This window comes from Carassius gibelio, chromosome B3, assembly GCF_023724105.1.
Source record: "Carassius gibelio isolate Cgi1373 ecotype wild population from Czech Republic chromosome B3, carGib1.2-hapl.c, whole genome shotgun sequence".
Lineage (NCBI taxonomy): Eukaryota > Metazoa > Chordata > Actinopteri > Cypriniformes > Cyprinidae > Carassius > Carassius gibelio.
The window spans coordinates 39,141,215-39,154,437 of NC_068398.1; the positions used below are offsets into that span (position 1 = coordinate 39,141,215).

Here is a 13,223-nt window from a genome sequence, read left to right on the forward strand (position 1 = left end):
ATATATATATATATATATATATATAACTTTAGTAACACTTTACAATAAGATTTCATTTATAAACATTATGTTAACATGAACAATATTTATATAGCATTCATTCATGTCAGTTAATATTCCAAATTAAACATTAAAACATTGTTTTATTGTGATTTTTTTCCAAGCACATTTTACCAATTCCAAACCATATCAATCTTAATAACTACCATTATTTTTTATTTAATCATTTATGAGTGCTATACAATAGTCCAGGAAAGCTGGAAGAGAAAAACAGGTCAAGAAGAACTGACAAAAAGAATTGCAAAATAATTAGGAATTAATGTGAAGATTAATTTTTAGTCAATTCTGCAAGACAGACTTTCAGGAAAGGAGGTGGAATAAAAATGAGCTCCTAAATCTTAATCCTGGATTCTGGAAGATATATTCCTCAAACCATCGGACAAGAGGAGGTGGTGCTGGTCCTTCACGAGTCACTCTAATCTGTTCATAAAGCCTATATATAAAGTCTTAATATATAGTATTTCACAATACTTCATGGTATTCTAATTAAATAATTTTTTGGAATCTTAGATCTCTCAGAACCTGACACATTGTAATTCTGAGACTCCAGGAAAGTGGCAGTTCTGTAAAATGTTGGCGCTGGAGACTAAATGCTCCCTGATAGTTTCACACCTAATTCACTTAACACACACACAAACACACACACACACACACACATTAACCACAGTGACAGAGGGACAGAGTGACATCAGATGTATGATAGTTTTTTAATTTTCTATCATCCATATAGTGTTGTATAGTCATGAAACTATGCATATTTCCTCAGAATGACTTGTCTTCTATGTGTACATTTTTTTGAAGTGTTTAGAAGCTGCACTTAAAAAAATAAAAGACATTTACTGGTTACTTTTTTACTGTTATTTCAAAAAATCACCACGACAAAACCATTCAAGCTATTCAAAATTCATCCGCACCTGTACTGTAAGATACATTCTTTAAACAGTGGTAAAAGAGGATGTGGTGCTGATCCTTCAAGAGTCACTCCAAACTTATCTGTCCATAAAGCCTATAAAGAATTATTCTTAAAATACAGTTCACAATACTTCAGCTTGTTATTCTAATAAAGTGAGGGTCATTTTATCAGTAAAATACATAAAATTCATATTATTTTTATTTGAAAGATTTCTATAAATGGTTTAAATCATACTTGTTTCTACAATAATTATTTAAAAGTGATCCTATAGCTCCATCTGGTGGCCGTTATTGGTACTAAGAATTGCAAGCTTGATTTATATGTTATGATAGTTTTAATTTTATGCTGGCTCTTGAAAATGATAAAGCTATGAAACTTACTGTGCTTCCTTCAAATGATGACTTCTAGGTATATAAAAAATTATGAAGAGTTGGAATTAAAAATTTTAAAGATATAGTAAAATAACTATGGTATTTTTTTATGTTACTTTAATAAATCTCTATGGCCACACCATTTAAGGTATCCTAAACCCATTCGCAATTTAACATCTTCAGTATATGGCTTCATGTTAAAAAAGTTTGGTGTGAACTACTTGTGTCTTCTTGGAGGAGAATTAATTCATTTACAGGCTGAGTTTATCATAAATCCACAATAACATTTCTGTGTTCTGTATCAATCAGTGTTGTTGTTTGTTTATTTTTTTTTTATTTTTTTTTCATAGGAAGATAACTGACCCTTCACTCTCCTTTTTAATAAATGAGCTATTAATAGCTGTGTTTATAAACTGCTTACTACTGACTATTAATATTGGGACAAGGCTTTATGAAGCATGAACTGACTATTTACTAATGAGTGCAGTTATTATAAAGTGTTATCAATGCATTTGCTAATGTTAACAAATTAGACATTATTTTACAGTGTTATCAAATCCCTTAAATGATTTGTAAGTGTTTTGTAATGATTTTATTGACCTACAAGCATTTGTGAAAGTTCTGCTTGCATTACAGCTTAGTCTTGATCTGTGAGCTGAACAGATTTACTGTTACATCCATGAGATTATGTAAATTCAAATAAATATCATGTCACAGGATGTCAGAGGTCAGTATCAAATTAGTTTGAAATTATTATTTGCAGTACAAATAAGGTTTTTTAGGATTTTTAAAAATCCCTAAAACTGTCAGAAAAGGATAAGGCCTAAGATTTCTATGTGAGTGGCTAAATTTGTTTGTTTTTATAACTATAATGCATAAACTATGAAACTATACAAAATGTATAAAAAAGTACAAGTTATTCTTTTCCAATGTTTTTTATTTATTTACATTTTTTTTTTTTTTTTTTGGGATTTACATTTTTAAAAATTAGCCTATGGCAATCATTCTAAACAGCTTGAATAAAACCTGTCAATATTTATTATAGACCACTATAACTGTGTATAATCTAACAAACGAGTTTATTATGAAAATAAAGTGTGTACACCAGATAAATTGGACGATAAAGAAATTGCTAACAATAGTATAATAGAGCATGTTTTAGGTTTTTAGGCGTTTAGATGCAGAAATGGACAAATCAAATGTAAAATCAAATGTAATTGATTTAATTAAATATAGATTAAGTCTTGTTAGAGCAAAATAATAAATAAATACGTACACACATTAAAAAAGCAGCCAAAATGAATGAGTTTAATTTTTTATATAGATTAAAATTGAAGACAGAAGCAGCTGGTATATGCGGTCACTTAATATTAAAATCCAGTAGATCCACTTCAGATTTATTTCTCAACAGTTTATGTTCACGTGGCTGTTTTCGTTTATATTAGCCAAGCTATTATGTATTTTGAAATAATCTTGTCCGTGATGTGTTCGTTCTTACGACGAAAGGCAGAATCCTGCAGCTCGAGAGAGAAATGTTATTCTGCCAGTCGCGCTTTCAAATAGTCTTGCACACTTAAACGGGTCACAAACACCTGCATTTAGCTCGTGTAGTGTTATAATGGATGTATTGTGTGCATTTATGGCAATAATTTATTTTGAAAAGCTCTTAAACAAGAATAAATTCGTTTGTTTTGAACTTGTGACACTGTGCGCGCTGATCGGAGGCAGTTATTTCAGATAGGCAGCCGCGAATATTTCATTTTCACACAAACAGTTCAAAAACATCTTAATTTAGCTCTTGGTGTGCTCTAATTGGTGAATTGTGTGATATCGCTGCAATACTTTATTTTTAATAGCTATAAAACAAGAATAAACTCGTTTTTTTCTGAGCTCATCATTCCACACGCTCCTGCTCAGAGCGGTGATTCATCTCTCGTGTTTCTCAGGTATCACTGACCACACATCAATTATTAATGAGCCCTGACCTTATAATAATCATATATGTTGGTTTAGCTTGTCAGTGTGAATTAAATCCAAGTATTTATTTGTATTTTAACCGATTTAAAATCGAAACCAAAAGACAGTCTCCTCCCTTTTTTATTCCGGTAACTGCACCTGTAGGGGCGCTATTTCTCTCAGACAATGGAAGTCTAAGCACACACACTCAAACAGAGGGACAGAGTGATATGAGATGTCTGACAGTTTTTTAATTTTCTGTTATCCATACAGTGTTGTAAAGTCATGAAACTATGCATATTTACTCAGAATAACTTTTTTTCTTTATGAAAAAAGGTTTTGAAGTGTTTGGAATTTAAAAATGCAGGAAAATTAATAATTCCATCTTTATTGTCATTTTAAAAAATCCCCACGACAAAACCATCCAAGCTATCCAAAACCCATTCACAATTTAAGTTCCTCAATGTTTTTTCAACATGTACACCAAGTTTGGTGTGTATAGTGTTACTCTCCTCTGAGCAGTATGCATTAATTCACAGCTAAATGTAAAAAACAATCCACATTCAAATCAAAATAGCCGACTTCCTGTTGGTCGTAGCTGATGACTGTGAATTAGAAAGTTGTCCGTCTTGATAAGAACAATTTTTGTACTGAGTTTGGTGTCTGTAGCTAAAACTAACCCCCCCACTTTTGACAAAAGGTGGCGCTATAGAGTGCCTCTTCCACGCCCTCTTATGAAATTTTGCCAGTGTCTAGCTGTCACTAATACTGATATGTGTTCTGAGTTTGATGAAATTCTAAGCATGTTATATGCCTCAAAATCACCTGAGAAGTATTCCAGTTTGACATGTTGCCACGGCAACAATATTTTTAGATATCAATATCCCCCCAGCAGATTTATATCGGCTGTGTTTTAACATTATTCTGATGAAGTTTGAAGCAAATCGAGTAAAAATAAGATGCTGAATTCAAAGCATTTTGAAAATGACACACTTCCTGCTGCCACTTGGTGGCGCTATAACTTTGACTCCTAATAGTCACATATATGCGATCGACATCATACAATGAATAATCTGATGAAGTTTGATTAAAATCAGGAAATGTATGTGGATGGTATTAGACACTTCCTGTTTCTCAATTCTCACCATAATTTCAAAGCCTCGCCACGAGCAAACCGTTTGAGATATCAAAAATCCCCTGGCAATTTTTCATCCCCAATGTCTTGAGATCATGTTGACCGAGTTTGGCAGCAATCGAGTAAAAAACCTATGACAAGTATTTCAAATTCCAGAGCATGCGCTTTTTACATAACTCTAAATAGCTGACTTCCTGTTGGGCGGAGCCTATGATATGCAATACGAAAGTTGTTCGGCACGATGAGATCTATATGTGTACTGAGTTTCATATTAATACGTGCAAGTATGTGTGAGCTATACATCAACATTTATAACTGTGATCCAGGGGGCGCCGTAGAGCCCCTGTGCCACGCCCAGGTCTCAGCCTCTGCAGGCTCCTTCAGGCCACAGATTCCAAAGTGTGCGCAAATTTTCAAGAGTTTTTGAGTATGTTAAGGACCCCAAAAGCCCCCACAACTTTGACGACAAATATGAATAATAAACCCCAAATAGCCAACTTCCTGTTGGGCGGAGCCTATGATATGCAATACGAAAGTTGTTTGTATTGATGAGTTCTATATGTGTACCGAGTTTCGTATGTCTATGTGCAAGTATGTATGATATATGGCCCTCCATATTCCAGGGGGCGCTGTAGAGCCCCTGTGCCACGCCCGTGTATCAGTCTCTGCCCGGCCCTAATGGCCGCAGGTTCCAATGTGTGTGCCAATTTTCAAGACTTTTTAAGCATGTTAAGGGCCCCAAAAGCCCCCGAAACCTTGAAGAAAAATAATAATAATAAATAATAATAATAATAATAATAATAATAATAATAATAATAACAAATAATCCTAAGGAAAACAATAGGGCTCTCGCCCTCCAGGCTTGAGCCCTAAATATAGCTGCAAGCAGCGATGGCGGGCTCAAGCCATCAGTGCAACGCCACCTCTGTGGCATCAGGTAAATTGTGTCCAGCGGGCACATGCATTCACAATAGCCCTCTGGCAGTCAGGTTTTAAAGGATACGGCAGTTAAAGGGTTAATCCGAATCATCTAGACCCCCCTTCCTCAAATCTTACCCTGGAGGTCCAATGCACTGCAGAGTTTAGCTCCAACCCTGATAAAGTCACCTGTCTGCCATTTTCGAATGATCCCAAAGACATTGATTGACACTGATTAGCATGCTCAGGTGTGTTGATTAGGGTTAGCGCTAAACTCTGCAGGAAAGTGGATCTCGAGGTCCAGATTTGAGGATCCCTGATCTAGACTTTGAAATCACATTCACAGAACAATCTATATAACTTTAGTTACACATTACAATAATATTTAATTCATAAACATTAACTATTTTAACATGAACAATAATTATTTTAAGATAATTAACAATAATTAGGTTAAGACATTTAAAAAAAATGGTGACTGGGTCACGGGGGCAGAAGAAGAAAAAAAAATAGGTGAAAAAAAATGACAAAAAGAATTGCAAAAGAATTAAGAATTAATGTGAATATGAATTTTAGTCAATTCTGCAAGACAGACTTTTCAGGATAGGAAATGGAATAAAAATAAGCTCCTAAATCTAATGCTAGATTCTGGAAGATATATTCCCCAAAGCGTCGTACAAGAGTCACTCAGAACCCATCTGTTCATAAGCCTATATATAAAGTCTCAATATATAGTATTTCACAATATTTCGTGCTATTCTAATTAAGTCATTTTTGGGATCTTTTAAGTCTCTCAGAACCTCACACTTTGTAATTCTGGAGACTCCAGGAAAGTTGCAGCTCTGAAAAATGGTGGGACTGTAGACTAAATGCTCCCTGATAGTTTCACACATAATTCTTCACTTTAATTCTTAATTATTTTCCAGTTAATGTGTTTCTGTTCTTCTCAACTTGTTTTTTTCTGACCCCTGTGACCCAGTAAGCATTTTGCTGTCCAGTGGTCATGTCTTAACTCTGCAATTACTGTACTGTACTTATTTTGAATATTTCTCATGGGGATCTAATAATTTTGGATTTTCAGTATGAGTTAAACCTTTGTTTTTGGCTCATTTTATCAGTAAAGGAAAAATGGCTAATAATTCTTCACACCTGAATATACAGAGTTTTTTTCTTTTCCAGTCTTCATTGTCAACTACATATATATCACACTCAGTGGGTCTCATTCATGAAACATTCGTAAATATACGAGTAAATATCTGAGTGATTTGCGCGTAAAGAGAACTTCCCGAAAACTCTTCTCCTGATTCACAAATACGTCGTAAATGTCAGATGTGATAGTGAAATGTGTGTGTGTGTTAATGAATTCCAATCAGTCATAAATGGGACGCGCGTGCACGCTCATTCTCAATTACCATAAATCACGCCTATTAAATCCGACTGACAACTATATATGAGCATCATATTATGACACCAAATGAAGGCTTTCAACATGTCTTCTCAAAAGCGATTGAAAAAGAAACATTTCTCAGCTGCACAAATTGAAGTTTTATTATCAGAAGTTCATTCAAAACGCCACATTTTATTTTCAAGCGTGCATAGTGGCGTATCAGGTCCTAAAAAAAAGGAAGCTTGGCAGCATATTACAGATCCTATTACTGGCTCTCATAATGAAAGTAAAACTGTATGTAATTACTATATATAATATTTTTTTCAAAATGCTGTTTAAATATGTACCCGAATAAGGTGAATGAAAATGCAGCTGTATTAATGAGCAAAACGTTCAGATGTTAAACGCACTATTTACGCGTGGCTGGGAGCAGGTGTAGATTTCGTTCGTACCAACTAACATTTGGAAAATACGAACGTTTTAATGAATCCAAAAATTTATGCCAGAACCACTTTACACACGATTTACACACAAATTCGTTCTGCTCGTGTTTCATGAATGAGACCCATTGCCTTTTCTAGTGCAGCTCAACCAATTTACATCCCATTCGTCCGTATTTGTGATATCACAAGTCCTGGAAAATATTTGTTGTAGTCCAAACAAGTTGTTTGTTGTTTTTTTCTAAAATGTGACTTTTGTTAAATAAAATTATCCTATTGAATTGGACTTTGAGCTTTGAATCTTTGCAGAACTTTTTTATGCTGAAACAGCAACATTACAGACTAACTAAAGTTGAAAGTGTGAAACAACATAATAGCACTCCTTTAATATGCATTATTAAGCAGTTAATAAATACAGCTATAAATGTTTTGTTCTTGAGCACATCTATAAAGTTCAATCATTGAATTTTCATACTTTTTTAAGGATCTTTTTATCATTTATATCAGTTATTTACAAAAATGAAATATAAACAAATTATATATATATATATATATATATATATATATATATATATATATATATATATATATATATATATATATATATATAATGTACTGGCTTTCCAATGCCGTTGCCATTGATAATAGGAGTAAGCAAGTTTAGAACACCTACAAACAAGAGTCCATGCAGACGGATGTAGATTCATAACTCTTAAATTCAGATAAATGTCATGTCATGTCACAGGATGTCATAGGTCAGTATCAAATGAGTTTGAAATTATTATTTGCAGCACAAATACGGATTCTTAGGATGTTTTTAAATCCCTAAAAACTGTCAGAAAAGGATAAGGCCTAAGATATTTCTTAAGCTGTAATGAAAGGGAAAAAAAACACCACCATTAGCAACAACAAAAACAATAAACATTTAAAATACAGATTTTTTTTCCCCCTGATGATTAAAGAGATGATTAGGTCTCTCTCTCTCTCTCTCTCTCTCTGTCTCTCTCTGCCAGATAGCACCTCCCCTCCCTACAATCCACACACACTCTCAGTCACCAAAAATGCAGTCAGTCACCAACCCCCTCACACTCCCCCTCCCTCTTCCCCTCCCTTCCCTCACACAGACAGAGTGGCCAGAGTGAGATCATGTCAGTTAAGAAGTCTGACAGTTTTTAAATTTTCTGTTGTCCATTCAGTGTTGTAAAGTCGTGAAACTATGCATATTTCCTCGGAATGATTTGATCTCTGTATGAAAAAATGCTTTGAAATGTTTGGAAGCTGCAATTTAAAAATACAAGCCAATTAATGATTCCCTTTTTAGTTCTGTGTTTGTTTATTTTTATTTTTTTTTATTTATTTTTTATTTTGGAAGATAACAGCCTTTAATCTCCTCAAAATAAATGTGCATATAAACTATGAACAATTTAATTATAGCTGTATTTATAAAATGCTTACTAAAATATTAATTTTGGGAGAAGGATATATAAAGAATGAACTGGCTATTTACTAATGCTTAGCTAGGAGTGCAGCTATTATGAAGTGTTACCAATGCATTTACTAATGTTAACAATTGAGACATTATTTTAAAGTGTTACCAAATCCTTAAATAATTTAAAAGTGTTTTGTTATGATTTCATTAACCTTTAAGCATTTGTGAAACAGTTCTGCTTGCTTAGTCTTGATCTGTGAGCTGAACAGTTTTACTGTTACATCCATGAGATTATGTAAATTCAAATAAATGTCATGTCACAGGGTGTCAGAGGTCAGTATCAAATTAATTTGAAATTATTATTTGCAGCTAAAATAAGTATTTTTAGAATTTTTTTAATCCCTGAAACTGTCAGAAAAGGATAAGGCCTAAGATATTTCTTAAGCTGTAATGAAAACAGCACAATTAGCAACAACAACAAAAAAATAACAATTTAAAATAATATTTTTTTCTGGTGATTAAAGAGATGTTTAAGTCCCTCTCTCTCTCCCTGTCTTGTCTGCCACTCACCTCACACCTCACACCTCTCCCCCACTCACACTCACACACACACACACACACACACACACAGTCAGCACACATACATTCCTCAAACAGAGTGACAGAGTGAGATCAGATGTCTGACAGTTTTTTAATTTTCTTTTAATCATACAGTGCTGTAAAGTCATGAAACTATGCATATTTCCTCAGAATCACTGGTTTTCTAAATGAAAAATGTTTTTTAAAGGTTTGGAAGCTGCAATTTAAAAATACAAGACGATTAATGTTTCACTTTTTACTGTTATTTCAAAAAATCACCATGACAAAACTGTTCAAACTATCCAAAATTCATTCGCAATTTAAGTTCCTCAATGTTTTTTCTTAATGTAGACAAAGTTTGGTGTGTATAGTGTACTTCCCCTGGGAGGAGTATGCATTAATTCACAAAAGAAAATTCCCAAAAATCCATATTCAAGTCAAAATAACCAACTTCCTGTTGGTCGTAGCTTATGACTGCGAATTAGAAAGTTGTCCGTCTTGATAAGAACAATTTATGTACCAAGTTTGGTGTCTGTAGCTAAAACTAACCCCCCCACTTTTGACAAAAGGTGGCGCTATAGAGTGCCTCTTCCACGCCCTTTTAAAAGCTTTTGCCATTGTCTAGCTATCTTTAATACTGATATCTGTTTCGAGTTTCATGTAAATCTGAGCTAGTTATCTGCCTAAAAATCACCAGAACAGAACATTCAAGTTTGACACGTTGCCATGGCAACACTATATTAGATATAAATATCCCCACAACAGATTTTCTTCGGCCGTGTTTTGTCATTATTCTGATGAAGTTTGAAGCAAATCAAGTAAAACTAAGATGCTGAATTCAAAGCGTTCTGAAAATGATTCACTTCCTGCTGCCAGTTGGTGGCGCTATAACTTTGACTCCTAATAGTCACATATATATGATCGGTATCATACAACGAACAAACCAATGAAGTTTGATCAAATTCAGCAAATGTATGTGGATGTTATTAGACATTTCCTGTTTCTCATTTCTCGCCATAATTTCAACGCCTCGCCACGGGCAAACCATTCGAGATATCAAAAATCTCTTCGCAATTTAGCATCCCCAATGTCTTGAGATCGTGTTCACCGAGTTTTGTGGTGAACGGGTGGAGTTCCTCAGAGGAGTATATCAAATTCCAGAGCATGTGTTTTTCATAAAACTCTAAATAGCCAACTTCCTGTTGGGCGGAGCTTATGACATGCAGTGTGAAAGTTGTTTGGTTTGATGAGTTATATATATGTACCAAGTTTCATATCTAAACGTGCAAGTATGCATGATATATGGCCCTCGGTACTACAGGGGGCGCTGTAGAGCCCCTGTGCCACGCCCGTGTATCAGACTCTGCCCGGCCCTAATGGCCGCAGGTTCCAAGGTGTGTGCCAATTTTCAAGAGTTTTTGAGCATGTTAAGGACCCCAAAAGCCCCCGAAACATTAGAAAAAAATTAGAAGAATAAAGAAAAAATATAGCTGCAAGCAGCGATGGCGGGCTCAAGCCGTCAGTGCAACGCCACCCCGGTGGCATCGGGAAAACTGTGCCCAGCGGGCATAAGCATTTACAGTAACCCTCTGGCTATCAAGTTTTAAGGGATACGGCAGTTAAAGGGTTAATCCGACCCATCTAGACTTTGAAATCACATACACAGAACAATATATATAACTTTAGTAACACTTTATTTTAATATATATATAAATGTATAAGGTGTGCATTGTAGCTGACACCTAAATTAACACATTAAAATTGTTTTATGACTGCAAGTCTTTCTCCTCAAATGCTATTGAGTCCATGTGAAAAAGTAGCATAATTTATATATGACTTACAGTTTGTTTTAATAAATATCAAACATTCAATTTAATTGTGCATTATAGCTGTCATGTAGATGAACAATTACAGTTGTTTTTATGACTGTAAGTAATTCTGTAAAAATGCTACTGATGTTAGAAAAGTGTATAACAATATCACATGTAACTTTAGAGAAGGTCCCTAAATTTGAGACTCGTGAATGTCCAATGTCAAGCCAAATTTATGCCTGTTTTTGTTTTGTTTTTTACTTTATTTTTCTTTTCTCTGTGCCGGATTGCTGATGTCTTTTACCCGGGCATAGATGTCCATCCATCAATTACGAACATTCATCCGCAAATGTCCGAGCGGTCGCGAGCGCGGATGGGAGAATGGCGCATGTTTTATTTTTTTTGAGCTACTGGGATGGTGCCCCCTCTGGGAGTTGGTGCCCTACGAAGACTGCGTATTCTGCATATAGGGAGCGGCGGTACTATCTGGAAGATATATTCCTCAAACCATCGTACAAGAGGAGGTGATGCTAGTACTTCAAGAATCTCTCAAAACCTATCTGTTCATAAAGCCTATATATAAAGTCTTAATATAGTATTCCACAATATGTTGTGCTATTCTAATATTATTGCGGTTTTTTATTGACATTGTTATTTGCTGTTATTTTTTGTTTTAATATTGTTACTGTTGTTACTTGTTGTACGGTGACCTTGAGTGGTTTGAAAGGCTCCTTAAATAAAATGCATTATTATTATTATTATAAGTATTATTATTATTATTATTATTATTATTAGCTGTACACTTGATAAAAAAATTAATATAAACTTATGCAATTGTATATATATATATATATATATATATATATAGATATATATATATATAGATATATATATATATATGTATTGTACAGTTTTCTTTTATTGCATCTTGAAATAAATGTTTCTGAGTTCTGTGTTTGTTTATTTTTTTTTGTATTATTATTATTTTTTTAGTTAGATTACAGCCTTTAATCTCCTCAAAATAAATGTGCATATAAACCATGAACAATTTAATTATAGCTGTATTTATAAAATGCTTACTAATGACTATTAATTTTGGGAGAAGGCTATATAAAGCAGCAACAGTTGATGTTGAGGCCTAAGATATTTCTTAAGCTGTAATGATGAAAAAACAACAACAACAACAACACAAAATTGCTTATTTTTTTTCTGCTGGTGATTAAAGAGATGATTAAGTCTCCCTCCCTCTCTCTCTCTCTCTCTCTCTCTCTGACACCAAGCCCATCCCCTCTCCCACACATTCACACAAACTCAGCACACACACTTAACACACAAACACTTAACACACAAACACTTAACACACAAACACACACACACACACATTACCCACAGTGACAGAGGGACAGAGTGACATCAGATGTATGGTAGTTTTTTAATTTTCTCTCATCCATATAGTGTTGTATAGTCATGAAACTATGCATATTTCCTCAGCATGACTTGTCTTCTATGTGTACATTTTGTTGAAGTGTTTAGATGCTGCACTTAAAAAAATAAAAGACATTTACTGGTTCCTTTTTTACTGTTATTTCAAAAAATCACCATCCAAAATTCATTCACACCTGTTCTGTAAGATAAATTCTTTAAACAGTGGTAAAAGAGGATGTGGTACTGATCCTTCAAGAGTCACTCCAAACTTATCTGTCCATAAAGCCTATAAAGAATTATTCTTAATACACAGTATTTCACAATACTTCAGCATATTATTCTAATTAAGTGAGGGTAATTTTATCAATTTTATCAAATACATATTTTTCTTTGAAAGATTTCTATAAATGATTTAAATCATATTCGTTTCTACAATAATTATTTAAAAGTAATCCTATAGCTCCATCTGGTGGCCATTATTGGTACTAAGAATTGCAAGCTTGATTTATATGTTATGATAGTTTTAATTTTATGCTGGCTCCTGGACATGATAAAGCTATGAAACTTACTGTGCTTCTTCCAAATGATGACTTCTACGTATATAAAAAATTATGAAGAGTTGGAATAAAGAATGTTAAAGATATAGTAAAATAACTATTGTATTTTTTTATGTTACTTTAATAAATCGGTATGGCCACACCATTTAAGGTATCTTAAACCCATTCGCAATTTAACATCTTCAGTATATTGGCATCATGTTGAAAAAGTTTGGTGTGAACTACTTGTGTCTTCTTGGAGG

General features: G+C 33.8%; 1 long non-coding RNA gene across 2 annotated transcripts in view; it reads right to left on the reverse strand.

The window, feature by feature from the left end:
- LOC127953502 (uncharacterized) overlaps positions 1–13,223 on the reverse strand; it is a 57,038-nt gene that overhangs the window by 12,879 nt on the left and 30,936 nt on the right. Inside the window, exon 2 of one of the 2 annotated variants that reach the window (XR_008153269.1) lies at positions 673–4,125. This is a non-coding gene — a long non-coding RNA (uncharacterized LOC127953502). The remainder of the gene's footprint in view (positions 1–672; positions 4,126–13,223) is intronic. The other variant, XR_008153268.1, reaches the window with a different exon arrangement.